The following is a 15,156-nucleotide window of genomic DNA, read 5'->3' on the forward strand; positions in this document are numbered from 1 at the left end:
CTGAGTGATGGAACTGGGAGGCTCTGTTAAGAAGTATGGAGCAGTTACGAATGATGGGGGGCAGTGGGGGTTTCGGGGGATGTACTGTCTGGGAGCTCAGGTGCTGACAGTGAATCCATGGTGGAATCGAGCCCAGGACCCATTGGATCACAGATCTGAGGCCACTCAGATCAAGGGTCGGTTCCAGGCTGAGGCTGGAAGCCCAGGGCTGGGGTGGACAGGGCCGGCGGCTGCATCCGAGTCCCGGCTCAGGATCCTGGCTCACTCAGGAGTGATGGTAGGAGGAGGGGCGTGGGGTTTGGACCCGGGAGTTGACTTCAGTCCCAGCTGGTGATCCAGGCCCTGCCTCTGGCCTCTCTAGGCCTCAGGCTCCTCAGTTGAGGAATGAGGTGGCCAGTTCCTGCGGGGCACTCTGAGCGGACGTGCCAAAGCGCCTGCACACAGCAGCGCCGGGGCCCCTCCGGCCTCCCTCAATGGGCTCTCTGTCCCCCGGGTTGTCGTCCTGGCGCTTGCCGGCTGGATGCACAAGGACTGTAGGAGGGCGGCCCTGGGCTTCCACAGCCCGAGGAGACTGGAGACGGCTCGGTCCCCTCCCCCACGTCTGTGAGTTCCAGCCCGGCTCACCTGGCCAGAGGTGCTGCATGCAGCCAGCACGTGCCGCTCACGTGCCGTGTGCTCTCCTCCACCTACGGCAGGCTGCCTGGGCGCCAGGACTTTTGACTCTGGGACAGCAGCTCCTCACCTTCCACAAAACTGGGCAGGGTGTCCCCTGCGGAGCCCATGGAGCAGGGTGTGGGCTGCCGTTTTCTGGAGCTGTGTCGACTGGGCAACATTGGGTGAGGTGTCTATTCTTGTGGGTGGGTGAGACCACATTCCCAGGTTCTGAAGGGCCAGGAGGGCTGGTGTCCAGGAAGCGCTTCTACTTCCCACCTTGGCCCTCAATGTCCCATCACTGACAGTTACCCTGCCGGGATGAGCACTGGCTTTACCTTAATTCTGGTCCTGAAGTCGTGTCGGACGCCATTGAGTGCATCCCTTCACTTTATAGATGAGGAAACCAATGGTAAAAATATCTGCCTGCAATGCAGGAGACCCGGGTTTGATCCCTGGCTCGGGAAGATCCCCCTGGAGAAGGGCATGGCAACTCACTCCAGTATTCTTGCCTGGGAAATCCCATGGACAGAGGAGCCTGGTCGACTATAGTCTATGGCTTCACAAAGAGTTGGAAACAACTGAGCGACTAACACACACACACACACACACACACACACACACACTCAAGGCCCAGAAGGAAAAGCACAGCCCACGGGGCCACGGTGGAGTGGGGGATGGGAGGACAGAGCAATTAATTCAACAAACGCGGTGAGGGCTTCCTGTGTGCCAGATGTGTACCGGGGGGGGTTCTGGGAAGAGGAAACCCTAGCCTCACCCTGGAAGGTACACAGCCTGCTCACGGGACCTGAGCTGTGGGGGAGGGAAGCCGGAGGAGGAGACTGGCTTGGACCCTGCCAGGGGGGGCATCTCTCTCAGGTCAGTGGGCCATAACACGTGGGGCAAGGGACTTAGTCTTTCCTGGTTCTTCTGGTTTGTGTTTAAAAATCTGCTACAAAGTGAAAATAGTAATATCAGCGTATGGAACCCGTCGGGTTGTTGGGAGTTCATTTATGAAGTGTTTAGAACAGAGCCTGTGTACACAGTTGAGTGCTATGTAAGTGCCTGGTATCATTGTGGCAGCTTCTCCCATGGCCTTTTGTACCTAGCCCCCGGGAAGTAGCTGGAGGGGAACAGTTGTGTGGTGTGGGGAGGCAGGGGGAGGCTGGGAGCTGGAGGTGGGATGGCTGGGCAGAGGGAAGGCTGGCCCAGACCCACTGTGCTCTGGCCAGGCCCGGTGTCTGCCTCCAGGGGCAAGCAGGGCATAGTTGACTGGACTGGGGGTTGCTGGCCTCACAGCACTCTCTGGCCCAGAGCGAGAACGGAGTCAGGGATGGGGTGGAGGGCTCGGCTGTTCTTTCCTTTCTATTTTGACTTATTTTTGATATTTTTATCTATTTGTTTGGCTGTTCTGGGTCTTAGTTCCAGCACCTGGGATCTTCAGTCTTTGTTGCGGCCTGAGGGAGCCTTAGTTGTGGCCCGTGGGTTCTAGTTCCCTGACCAGAAATTGAACCTGGAGACCCCTGCATTGGGAGTGTGGAGTCTTGGCCATTGGACCACCAGGGTAGTCCCAGATCTTTCCCTTTTAAATTACAAAAGCATCTAGGCCCCCCTCTAAAACCCTTTCAATCCCTGAAACCTTCCTCAACTCTTTTCCCAAAACCTACCCCTCAAGATTACACACCATTAACAATGTAAATTGCATCCTTTCTAGATCTTTTATATCTTTTAATAACCTATGTATACACTTATAAATACCGCTTTTGTTTTTAAAAAAAGGAAAGAAAATTACATAATATTACACTCATTGTTCTGCAACTGTTTCCCACCTAGCGATGTTGCCTCTTTGCTTCCTTCCCTGTCGAACACACAGGCCCCTCCAGCGTCTATTACTGCAGAGCTTTCATAGCACAGATGGACCAGAATTTATTTGACCATTTCCCCAGTAATGGACATCCGGGCTGTTTGCAGTCTTTTACTGTTACTAACAAAGCTGCTGCAGACATCCTGTACATAGATCTTGTGTCCACGTGCAAGTGTCTCTGAGGCTAGGTTTCCGAAGAGGGATGAGACCCAGGGTGTGAGAGACACGGATTGAAAATCATGAAGCCTGATGGGTGGGCGTCTTTAGGGTTTGATGGTGCAGACCTCCATGTGTGTACCTGGGTGTTCAGGGACCTGGAGAGCCACGTTATGTGGGGAGCACAGGGCCCCTGACTCAGGTCCCCACACTCTCAAGACTGCCGGGGCTCCCCCGTCTCCCCAACACCCATAGTGCTCCTCTGCTTCCCTCACCGGACCTCGGCACTGCCCTGCAATGTCCCGAATCCATCCATTTTCCCTCTCTCTTCATTTAACACCTTTGCTCTTCCTGGAGCCCACCTCCTCACTCTCAGCTGATGACCTCACCTCCTGTCTCACTGAGAAACTAGAAGCCGCAATGGGAGAATGTCCATGGTCACCTACCGCCACACCCATCCACCCACCTGCATGAGTGCCTGAGTCCTCTGCCTCTTTTCTGTGGCCAAAGCAGCCCTTCTACTCTGCACAACAAGATCTGTTTTTAAAAAAGCTATTATTGAGGAAAAAATCACAAAACAAAACCTTCACCCTTTTAAAGTGTGAATTCAATGCTTATATATATTTTTAGCATGTCCACAGAGTGGATATGAAACCATCACCACTACCTAATTCCAGAACATTTTCATCACCCCCAAATAAATCCCATGCCCATTAGCAGTCACTGCCCACTCTACCCTGCCCTCCTCCAGCCCCCTGGTAACCACTAATCTATTTTATGGAAAAGTCTCGTGTCCATAAATTCACCAGTTATAGAGCCAGAAATAGACTGTTATAGACGGAAATATAGACTGTTATAGACGGAAATATAGACTGTTATAGAGCCAGAAACCATACAATCTCTGGCTTTGACGTCTGGCTTTCTTCACGGAGCATAAGGTTGTCAAGGTTCACCCACGTTAGGCCTGTGTCGGTACTTCACTCCTTTTTATGACCGGATAATATTCCACTGTATGGATGTGCCATGCTTTGTTTATTCACTCACTAGTTGATGGACATTTGGGTTTCCACTTTTTGGCTATTATGAGCAATGCTGCTATGAGCTTTTATGTATTCATTTTAAGGCGGCCATATGTCTTTATTTCTCTTGGTACACCTAAGGGGGATTGTTGGGTCATATGGTAGCTCTGTGTTTAACTTAAAATTGTTGTTTATTGAAATATAATTGATATATATCATTATGTTAGTTTCAAGTATATGACATAGTGACTCAATACTTGTACATATTGGGAAATAATCACCACAACAAGTCTAGTTAACACCCATCACCAAGCACTGTTATGAAATTTCTTTTCTTATGATGAGAACTTTTATGATCAACTCTCTAAGCAAATTCCGAATATACAATACAGTTTTATTAACTAGAATCACCCACGTGTAACTTTTTTCAGGAATTGCCAAACTGTTTTCAAAGCAGCTGCATCACTTTGTATTCCCACCAACCATGTACAAGAATTTTAATTTCTCCACATGTTATCAAATTGGATCTGTTCTGTTGCTCACTGCTTACAAAATCAATACTCACAGATGAAAAAAAATTGCCTTTAATCAGAATGCCAGCAATCTGGCGAGATGGTGGACTGAACACCCCCCCCCCCCGCCCCCGCAAACTACCTTCAAGGATTCTGCTTGGCTGTAAAAGCTTTTAAAGGGAGACAGGGAAGTAATCTAGATAATCATCGATTTGGGGGTCAGAGTCGTCACCATTCTCCACTGTGTGCAGGCTTGTCAGCTCCTTGGGGTCTTTCTCTAGATGTTATTGTGTTCACACAATTTTGTCCCACAGTTCAGGAGATCACTGAAGGGGAAGCCAGGGGAGAGATCTTGTCATCTGTTACTTACTTATTCTTCATTTCTTCTTCTTTGATCTACAGAAAGAACCAATAAGTTAGGCAAGGCATAGAGTGACTAAAAGATCTGAAAAGTCTTCTTGGGTTGCAAATGAGTAGAGCATAGGGGTGCTTGGTTTAAAAGTTAGTTACAGGGGTGTCCCAGTGGTCCAGTGGTTAAGACTCAGTACTTCCAATGCAGAGGGCGTGGGTTTGATCCCTGATTGGGGAACTAAGATCCCACATGCGGTGTAGTGCAGCCAAAAATTCTTTTTTAAAGTTAGTTACAATATAGTTTTGCTAAATGACAAGACAAAGGGCTTCCTGCTGAGGGAAGTTTCCCACAAAGAGCTGCTTACACACATCCTCACTGATACACATTACTGTCTTTCGGGTCTTAGCTGAAAGGTGAAGTGTGTGAAGTGGTACCTCAGTGGGATGAACAACCAGATATCATCGCTTCTCACCTGTTGGAAAGTAGTGCTCCCATAATTCTTCCCTATGTCTCCTGCAACAGGCTTCTTTCTCTGTCCCTGGTCACCCCTGCTAGCGTCCATGCAGGTTCTTATTCTTTCCCACCTTAAAAAACTCCAGCTACCTTCCCAGCTCTCTCCTCCCTTTTCCAACAAAAGGCCGCAAGAGAATGGTCTTCACTTGTCCCCAGTTTCTCTCCCATCATTCTTTCTTGCACTCACTCCTTTGTCTCCATGCGTTTCCAGAACCATTCTTCTCTAGGTCATCAGTGCCCTCTGCCTTTCTGAATCCAGTAGATCCTTCTCAGCCCTTTCGGGGATTAGCCCACCCCTTCCTCTCTCTTGGCTTGGGTCCCAGGATTCTAGAGTTCAGGTTTCCCTCTCCTCGTCGCCTTCTCTCCGTTTCCCTGCATCTTCCTGACCTCATTAGTCCAGGGCTCAGACCTTGGCCCCTCACTTTTCTTTCTATTCTCTTAGATCTCATCTAGTCTTGTGACTTTGATATCATGCAAGAGCTGATGACTCTGTTGTAGCTCCAGGCAGGAACTCTTCCTTGAGCTCAAGACACTTATCCAACTTCTCCCTGGATGTCTAATGGGCAATTCTGACTGGACAAGCTCCGAACAAAGCTCCCAGTTCCTCGCATCAAGCTGGCCAATCCCACATCTCAGTAAGGACAGTACCACTCTTTCTGTAGTTTAGGCCAAAACCTTGGGGTCAAAGGTGGCGCTTCTCTCTCCCACCAGCAAATCCTGCCACCCCTCCCACTGCCTCAACTACCCCCGGGCCACTTGCTGTTGGAGGTTGCAGTGGCTTCCTCATCAGTGTCTCTGTTTCCACCCTTGACTCCACACAGGGCCCAGTGAGGTCCTTTTAAAATCGAAACTGGGTCGTGCCATTCCTAAGCTCAACACTTGCAATGAAGCCCACTTCGTGAGGTCAACGCCATTGCAATGGCCTCCAAGCTCCTGCAGAATCTGGTCTCACCTCCTACCATTCTCTGCATACTCTACTTAATCCTCACTGGTCTTTTCTGTTCCCCAGACGCTGCAGGCTCAGTGTGGCCTCTGCACTTGTCTGGAATGTTCGTGCCCAGAAATCTACATGGCTCTTTCCTCATCTCCTTCCAGACTTTACTCAAAATGTTACTGCCTCAGAGGGGTCATGTCTGACCACTCTATCTAAAATCGTAATCTCCAGGGCACTGCCTACCTGCTTCTTAATTTGTTTTTCTCCTGATGCTCACCCTTCTAGCATGGTGTATATTTCCACTGACTCAGTGAACGTGAGTTTGAGTAAACTCCAGGAGATGGTGATGGACAGGGAAGCCTGGCGCACTGCAGTCCATGGTGTTGCAAAGAGTCGGACACGACTGAGCGACTGAAGAACAATAAATATTTATGTGTTGGCTTTGTTTACTGTTTCTACCACTAGAATGTAAGCACTGTAAGGGCAGGGAATTTCATCTGTTTTGTTCGCTACTATTCACTCAGCCCCTAAAACAATGCCTGTTGCACGATAGGTGCTGAATAAATATCTGTGAATGAATGAAAAAAATGCCAGTGATCTGGAAGTTATTCCTGAAGCACAAGAACAGCCCCTACAAGCCAGGCCAGATACTGCCAGCAGGTGGCACTGTGACCACAGAAATGGCAAGCTCCTGGCTTCCCAGCTACTTTTTTTTTTCCCTCCAGAAATTCACTCCCTTAGATGCCCCTGTTTCCTTGGTAAAATGAGTGTGACAATGAATGTGGCTCCCAGGTCTCTTCTGCCACTTTTCGTCCCCTGTCAAGATTCCTGTGAACCTGTGATTATTTCCGGTGTGATGAAGATCACCAGCCCTGGTCCAACCTCAGCTCCCCAGGTGGTGGTGAAGTGTCAGGATCTGGCAGCCAGGCTCTGGCAGCTGGGTGGATGTGGTTAGACCCTGGGGAATCATTCAGGGGGTCCTGGGAGAGGGGTGGGGTTTCTCCACCTGTCTCCTCTCTGCTTTTGGCCATGGGATATGTCCAGCAGTTCCAGAGCCTTGACACTTGGGCTCCGTCCAGCTCCCACCCTCTTCAGCAGCTGCAGGGGCAGGGGAAGGGGGTGGGGCAGGGGGAGGGAAAGGGTGGGGGGCCCGCGGTGAAGCAAAGTCCCCTCTGCTCTGCGTGCCTGCTGCGTCTCACCATCAGCATGTGGAGACACAAGCAAGGACCCTAGGCTGAGATCAGGGCCCATTCCTGGCTCTGCCACTTGCCAGTGGGACGACCTTGCCAAGAACTGAGCCTCAGTTTTACCATCTGTCCAATGGGAGAGATGTGCCCTGCCTCATGGTGGGGAAGGTTTGGTGCTTGGAAAACACCTGCCTGGTTCTGGGCTGACTTAGACAGGTGCCCTCAGTAAGGACTAGTTCCTGTCTTAAAGGCAGGAGTGTGAGGTCCAGGCACAGAGATCAGACCAGGACGAGGGCAGGTGGCTGGACCGCTGTTGTTCATTCACTTACTCTAACATCCGTGTGATGTGCCTCTGGTGAGCCTGTATAGAGCTTTGAGGCACTATGGGGATCAGAAGGATACAGGACTAAACCTAGGTGAAAAAAATTTTAAATAACAAATATGAGACAGGGCACAGGAGGTGTCAGCGGGCAGCTCATGATGAATTGCCCAGGGAACAGTTCCAGGGACAGTCCTGCTGTCTGCAGACACAGAGCAGACCAGGGTGACGACCCCAGCAAGAGGCACCCTGGTTCCACTGAGGTTGGTGGGTGGGGGAAGGAGCCACCGTCAGGTTGGGGAGCTTCTCCTGGGGGTGTCGTTAGGACACTTCAGATCCCGGAAGGAACGTTCTCCTGCAGGACCCTGGGGTGAGGACTGAAACAGGAAGACAAATACAAGCGGAGGTCGTGAGCGCCATCCTTGGTAAAACCACCGCCGCCACCTCAGAGAAGGCTGTAAGCCTCTCTCTCCATGAACACATTTGCCACCTTATGTTGAAGGCAAGAAGCTGCGGGGATCTTGGGTTTAGCATTTCCAAGGGCGGTTACAGCTATAGCACCGTCCAACCCTTTCCCCGGCCTTGGACCTCACGGTCCTCCATCCCTGCCCACCTCTCTCGGAGCGATGCCAGCCTGGGCCCAACTTTCTCTGCCAAATCTTAGACCTCCTGCCTCTGACCTTTTCCCTCCCTTCCCCAAGGAAGAAATTGAGGCAGCAGGAAAGACCAAGGAGTCCCAGGTTCTCCCCCACAACCAACCTCAGAGACCCCACACCTGCCCTGGGAGCTGCCTTCTCTCATGGTCCCCCGCGGGTGTGGGGCAGAGAGGCCAGGCCGGTGCTGGACGGTCCGGTTGCTTCTGTCCCTCTTCCTGCCCATCTGGGCCTGGCACGGATGCTCTGCTCGTGTCCTTGCTAAAACCAGCTGCCTGCCTGGCACAGAGGACTTCTGCTGGCCCCCCTCCCCGGGACTGCGGGGCTCTTTACTCCGCCGCCCCCTCCCCCATGGCACAAGGCAGAGCGCTCACTTAGATTAATTAATCTGCTGCCCGGCCTGCTCCTCTGGCCCATCTTTTATTCATGGACAAGCGGCGTTCTCTGCTTTACCAGGACGCGAGCATCAATATTTCATCCTTGCTTCGCCTGCCAGCATCCCGCTCCCTCCTCCCTGCTTCTCACCGGCTCTAGGACCCGGAGAGCTGGGCCACGCTGGCCTGACCCAGGGCGTCATCACAGATGTCCACGCTGCCTTCAGCTTGCCCGCCGTGCCATCGTGGACTCCAGAGTCTGCGCAAGAAGCCGCCCTTCTGAGTAAGTGAGCTGGAGAGGCGGCGCCGGCAGAGGGGCCAGGCCTGGAGGGAGCGTCTGGCTCAGGGCCCCATGGGGTCGAGGGAGACGTGTCCTGGGGTGTGTGTGGGGGAGGAGGGGCGCTGCAGCTGGCATGACAGTCTTGTCCCTGTGTGGCTGGGTGGCTGTCAGGATGGGGGATGAGGGCCGAGCCTGGCACAGATCCTGGCACCCAGCAAGTGCTGCTATTTCTACCTCATCTTTTCTTTCTTCATTTTCCTCCTAGACCAGGTGTCGTTGGTTTTTTCCCACCTCCCAGGCCTAGACAGGTGGATAAAGGAAGCAGCGTGGGTGTTCAGGAGCACACATCCCTCCGGCCAGCCCCCAGCCCATCTCATCTCGTCCACTTGAGGTCACAGAGGAATGCGCTGTGCTCTGCCAGGGGGGTCCTGGCAGAGTGTGGAGCTGGGATGGAAGCAGTTACTCTCAGGAGGACTTTGGGCAGACTGTGGTCCTTTCTCAGGCTGGTGGCCAGCTCTTCATTTCTGTGTTGGGACTGGGGTTGAGGGTGCCTGCTGAGGTGAGCCCCTGGGGGAATTGCTGTGTCTGGCACCAAACTCCCCCTCCCTCCATGAGGGCCAGGTGGGGCGTCCCACTCCCCTCCTTTCCTCACCCCCCATACCTGATCCATCAGGAGTGCCTGCCCCCTAGGCCCCCCAGTACTGCTGAAATCCAGCCTCTTTGACTGTCAGCTGCCACCCTGCCCATGCCCCTCCACCTGGTCTCCACTCCCTCCCATGTCCCCTGCAGTCTGTGCTCAGCACAGCTGCTGTGAGCCCACCTGGCCGTGCCTGGCTCGCCTGTGCCAGCGGCATGACCACACAGGCCAGCAGGCTCCCCGGGGCCTCTGTGCCTTTTCTTTCCCAGGTGTCCTCCTGGCTCACTGTCACCTCCTTCAGGTCTCTGCCCAAGTGTCACTCAGCCCCACCCCTCAACAATGTACTTTGAATTTTCCCCCCAGCATCTAACATGCTGGTTACTCAGTTATCTACGCTCACACAGTAAAAGCTCCCTGAGGGCAGGAAACACTAATATTTCATTCACAGATTCATCTCAGAGTAGTGCTCCCTAGGAAGGGCTCAATAAATGTTGTGGAGTCTCAATGAATGAATGTGTGAGTGAATGAATGAGTGCATAAATGAACAAATGTGTCAGTGAATAAATGATTTAAGTGAATGGATGAATGAACAAGTAAGTGGGTAAACAAGTGAGTGAATGAGTGAGTGAAGGAATGAATGAATTCCCCCCAAGAGTATTCCATGGCCCACTTAGGATGGCCCACAGACGATAATTTTTCTCTTAGACCTATGCACTGGGAAAACGTTAGCCTGTGTTGAGAAACTGATGTTCACTCATTCACTTATTCAGTGTATTTATGGAGAACCCACAGTGTGTCAGGCCTGTCCAAGGTGTTGTGGGAGTGGTAAGGGACAAATTGGGTGGGCATGTTTGTTTTCTAGTGCTGAGTATTCATCTTCAGGGTCCCTGCGGGGGTTGTCACTGTTTTCCTTTCTGCTTTGGCTGCCCCCAAGCCCAGAGCTAAGTTTGTGAATTTTCTGAGTACTAAAACTGCCCCTTTGATCTCTCTTTGTTATTCTACTTTTCTTCTCCCTGAATCTTGTTTCTGATCTTTTCAGATTCAGAAAAGGGACGGTCTTCCCAGGTCTGTGTGGTGTCTGGTGGGCCGGCTCAGGACACCAGGAGGTGGCTGGCTGGGGACCAGTGCTTCCTCCTGGTCCCTCTTCTGCACCTCTCTGGCTCTCTGTCTCTGGCATCTTCACCTCTAGCTCTGTGGCTCTGCTGCCTGCTTCCTTCAGTCCCTTCTGGACCTGCCTTCTCACTGGCATGGCTGAAGATGGGGCCCCGCTACTCTTTCGCTTTGATGAAATAAATCATTTGTACGTTAAATCTTATTTACGCATTCTTATAAACTACTTCAGACTCTTTTGGCAGCAAGATGTACATAGATTACTGCTTAGGGATGAGTGCGCATATGTGTGTGTGTGGGGTGGGGCGGGGCTGGCTCTCCCTGGAGAGAAGGGGCCAAGAGGAGACAGGACTCCCCAGAGGGAGGAAGCTGAAGTGACAAACCTCCTGTGCCGGAGGAGGGTAGTGCCTGCCAGCCCTCCTGACAGGCCCTCTTTAAGAGTCAATCTGATCTGCTCAGCCACAGCCCAGTGATCACTTGGCCCTGGTGTATTTCATCACCAGCCTGCTGTCTCCTGATAAACTCCCCCTCCCAAGCCCCCGCTGGCCAGTCTTGGGCTTCACAGCCTCATTCCGGGATCAAATCATGGACCATTTGTCCTTGGCCCCCTCTTAGCATCACCGGGGCTGGCGTGACCTCTGCATCTGAAGTTTGGGGACAGGAGAAGGGATAGATGGGCTTGAGCAATTGGCACAGAGGGCCAGAGGTGGGGGACATTCAGGGGACGATGAGGAGGCTTTGGCTGGGGGGGGGTGGGATGCTGGCCAATGGGTCACAGATGTGCCTGTGTCTCTCAGTCTTGAACCACAGCTTCTCTCCATCATCACTGCAGCTTTGAACAACTAAACTAGACTCTTGGGGGTTGGGCAGGGGTGTGACCAAGAGAGAAGGGGACTTTGGCCTGAAAACCAGAGGCAAAGGCACCCTCACTGTGGGCTCTTGTTTGGAGGGTCTCACCCTGACCCTTAGCCTCCTGCCCCTAACATACCCTGTGGTCTCAGAAGGGAAGCCTCAGTAGGGGTAGCAACTTCCTCGGTGCGATTGCTGAGGCTCTAAGAGGTCACTGCTAATAGTTACGTACCTCTAAACAAGTTAAGTAACTTCTCTGTGCCTCAGTGTTAGCATCTGCACACTGGGGATAAGGCTTCTCACAGAGTTGTTGTAAAGATTAAGATTACCTAAAAATTCAGCAGAATGTCTGCATACAGTAAGTACTCAGTAAGTGGTAGCCACTATTATTATCATTTGTGACACTCTAGAAGGTTCTTCCCACCCCTGTATCTCTTTCTTACATGCATAGCCTAAAATTCCTTCTCTGCTTATTTCTTTGAATGATAGTTCTTCCAAAGCTCCCAAAGCTCCAATGAAGAAACTCAAAATAGCACCAGACAAGACCGTGTGAAGGTTAAGAACAGGGACTTGAGGTCTAACGCTTCACCTCGTCTGCTGTGTGGCCTTGGGCAGCTCCCTGGCCTCTCTGAGCCTTGATTCTTTTTCTTTTGATGAGATAACAGATCCAGATGTGGGCTTCTTTTTTTTCTTCCAATATTTATTTTTAAATATTTGGCTTCACCTGGTCTTAGTTGCTACATGTAGATTCTTTAGTTGTGGCTTGTGAACTCTTAGTTGCAGATGTGGGATCTATTAATAGTTCCTGACCAGGAATTGGGAGTGTGGAGTCTTAGCCTCTGGACCATCAGGGAAATCCCTCTAGGGTTCTTTTGAACACGAAACAAGACCAAGTGTTTAAGACAGTCAGCGTGGTGTGCGGCATGGCCTGCGTGGTCGAGAAACAGGAGGCTGTCACTTTGCAAGGTGCTGGTCACACATCACTGCATCAAGGCTGCCCTCAATTCTGAGCCGGCAGTGCAGGGTTCACCACGCCCCTGCTGGGGAAGAAGACTGAGGTCATGAGAGGGGAAGTGACTTTCCGAGCTGGGCTGGACCTTGGCCTCCCGGCTTGGATACTGGCCTTCAGAGCCTGGCTCAGGTGGCCATCACTCTTGAAGTGATGTAAGGAATCAGAGGCTTTGCTCCTGACCTGAGACCAGGAGGGAGGGAAGGGGGCCGGCAGGGGCGGTGGTAGGTCCGAGTATGAGGTTACAGATGGGGCTGGGGAGGGGACTTCAGGAGTCACAGCGAACCTTCCCCTTCACAGCTTTGCCCCAACCCAGCCCACTCTCTGCTGCTGTGTGAGCGACCCCATGCACCCTCCTCCTGCAGCTCCCAGGGCTTTGCTCTGGGCTCAGGGGCAGTGGGTGGCTAGAATAGAGCCTTTCCGCAGGACTGGAAGTGGTGTGCCTGCCCCCTGCCCCCTGGGGCATGGCCTTCTCTGATGCCTCCCAGGCTCAGGAGGGCTAGAGACTGGCCCTGACCCAGGGGAAAGCTTTAGACATGATTTCATTTTTTATTGAGATTGTAAGTGGCGGGGGAAAAGACAAGTAAAAAAATAGCCCATCTGGGCTGAGCAGGGGAGAAAGCAATTTCCTTCTGAAATCTTCTTTTCTCTGATTCTCAAAATATTAGAAGAAAATTTAGAAATGTCTTGGTGCCTCTGGCTGGGGTGTGGGCCATGCCACCTAAGAGTCACTAGGGTGGGGTCCAGAGAGGTGGCTGGGGAGTGGTGAGGAGGAACCAAGGCCTTTTGAGTTCCAGTCCAAGCCTCAAGGCCAGGCAGGGGTGGGGGGGGGTGGGGGTGGGTGGAGGGTGGGGTGTGGGGGGATCGTGGGGCAGAGGGAGCGCTGAGGATGGAGGGTGACAGGGACTGGCAGGGGTCGGAGGTCCTGGTGGGCAGAAGGGAGGAGGAAGAAACAGCAGAGACTCCCAGGCTGCTGGGGCCGGGGGTCGTCCAGCACCTAAAGGAAGTCCGTGCCTGGGGTCAGCGTCTCAGGAGATCTCATGGGGCAGAAGCACAGATTCATCCTGAAGGACAGGGCATTCAAATCCCCTTCCTGGAAGGACCCACAGGTGCTGGGTAGTCAGGTGGTCCCTCGGAGGCCTTGTCAGGGACTGCAGGGCAAGCGTGGTAAAGGGCCAGCCTGAGCTGGTCCTCTCGGGCCATTCTCCACGTTCCCCAGATGCCCCCTCCTCAGCCTCTGCTTCTGTGAGTGGACGTGGTCCAGTAGGCATGGCATAGCTGTGAGGATTCCAGCTTGGGGGCAGAATGGGCCCTTGCGGGTGGGACAGAAATAGAGGCTGAGGCTCACTGTAGGGGCTTCCTCTGGTCTTGTCCTTTCCTATGACGTGGTGCTAACCCCATGTCCTAAAGCACCAACCCTCCAACTAACCCATCAGCCACCAGAATCTGCCAACTTGCCAATTAAGCCATCACCTCACTAACCAATCCAAGAACCACCAGCCAGCACATCACCTACTGTACCTGGTGCCATTACACCACCCTGACAACCCTCTAAGCAGCTACCAACCAACCCACCAACCAGAAAACCCACCAACCCGTCTGCCAACTAAGCTGCTCTTCCACCATTCTACCACCCCACTAACTAGCCTATCAACCAACTCACCAGTCAACCCATTACCTCACCGTCCAATCTGAAGATAGAAGCTACACAGTAATTGAACAGGAAAGGTTTGGTATAAAGAGTTACTGACTGGAATAGGGGCTGACTTACTAAGGGTTACCTACTGTCTGTTTTAATAGGAGACTGATTTGCTTACTCTAAAGAAACATGGGAATAGCAGATGTGGGGAGTGGCCACTGCCTCTGGGGCTGAGGCAGAGGTTGAAGGAAGGAACCAACCCGGAAGAGCCTCCCCCACCTACACCACCTACACGCAACCAGGGCTGATGATGTCACCACCGGGCTAAGGGAGTCACGGCGAGGCCCCTGGGATGGCAGAAGACTTGGCGAGGTGCCATGCTGGCAGGACTCCCTGGGAAGCTGCCTTTGGGCTTGCCCAGGGAAGGTACGCTGTCGATGCCTCACTGCAGGGGCCTGGAAGGGAAGCCCCTTCTTCCTGCAGTGTCTCTGCTCTTGCTACTAACAAAGCTTAACAGAGGACTTCCCTGGTGGTCCAGGGGTTGCGAATCTGCTTGCCAATGCAGGGTACATGGGATCGATCCCCGATCTGGGAAGATCCCACATGCTGCGGAGCAACGAAGCCCATGCACCACAACCACTGAGCCCACGCTCTAGAGTCTGTGCTCCACAGCAAGGGAAGCCGCTGCAGTGAGAAGGCCCCTGCTCGCCACAGCTAGGAATGAAGACCCAGTGCTGTCAAAAATAAGTACATAAAATTTTAAAATATTAAAAAAAAACATTAATGGAGAGCCAGCTGGTAAAGGAGAAACATTCACAGAGTCCAGCCATGACTCTTCAGGTGTTGAAGAGTCATCTGAAGCTAAGAGGCAGTAAGATAATAATCGACATGCCCATTCTCCCACCTTCCCCTAACGCAGCAAATCAGTTCATTGGCCAATCAACCAATCAACGAACAAGACTACTTTTCCAGCAACCCATCCCACACCCCATTAATTGGCCATCCTCTAACCTCTGTACCAACCTACCAAACTACCTACCAGCCAGCCCCAGCAACCTAGTTTTCTCTCTTTTTCTCATTGGTGTGTATCTGTTAATT

General features: G+C 52.3%; 1 long non-coding RNA gene across 4 annotated transcripts in view; it reads left to right on the forward strand.

The window, feature by feature from the left end:
* Positions 1 to 10,761, forward strand: part of LOC101903835 (uncharacterized) — a 101,734-nt gene extending 90,973 nt beyond the window's left edge. For 2 of the 4 annotated variants that reach the window (XR_009490644.1, XR_009490646.1), the window contains exons 4-7: positions 7,869 to 7,932; positions 8,617 to 8,817; positions 9,080 to 9,373; positions 10,491 to 10,761. This is a non-coding gene — a long non-coding RNA (uncharacterized lncRNA). Of the gene's footprint in view, positions 1 to 7,868; positions 8,818 to 9,079; positions 9,374 to 10,490 lie in introns of all 4 variants that reach the window. The other 2 variants (XR_009490643.1, XR_009490645.1) reach the window with 1 other exon arrangement.
* The last annotated feature ends 4,395 nt before the right edge of the window (positions 10,762 to 15,156 follow it).

The sequence above is a fragment of the Bos taurus genome, chromosome 15 (assembly GCF_002263795.3).
Source record: "Bos taurus isolate L1 Dominette 01449 registration number 42190680 breed Hereford chromosome 15, ARS-UCD2.0, whole genome shotgun sequence".
Classification (NCBI taxonomy): Eukaryota; Metazoa; Chordata; class Mammalia; order Artiodactyla; family Bovidae; genus Bos; species Bos taurus.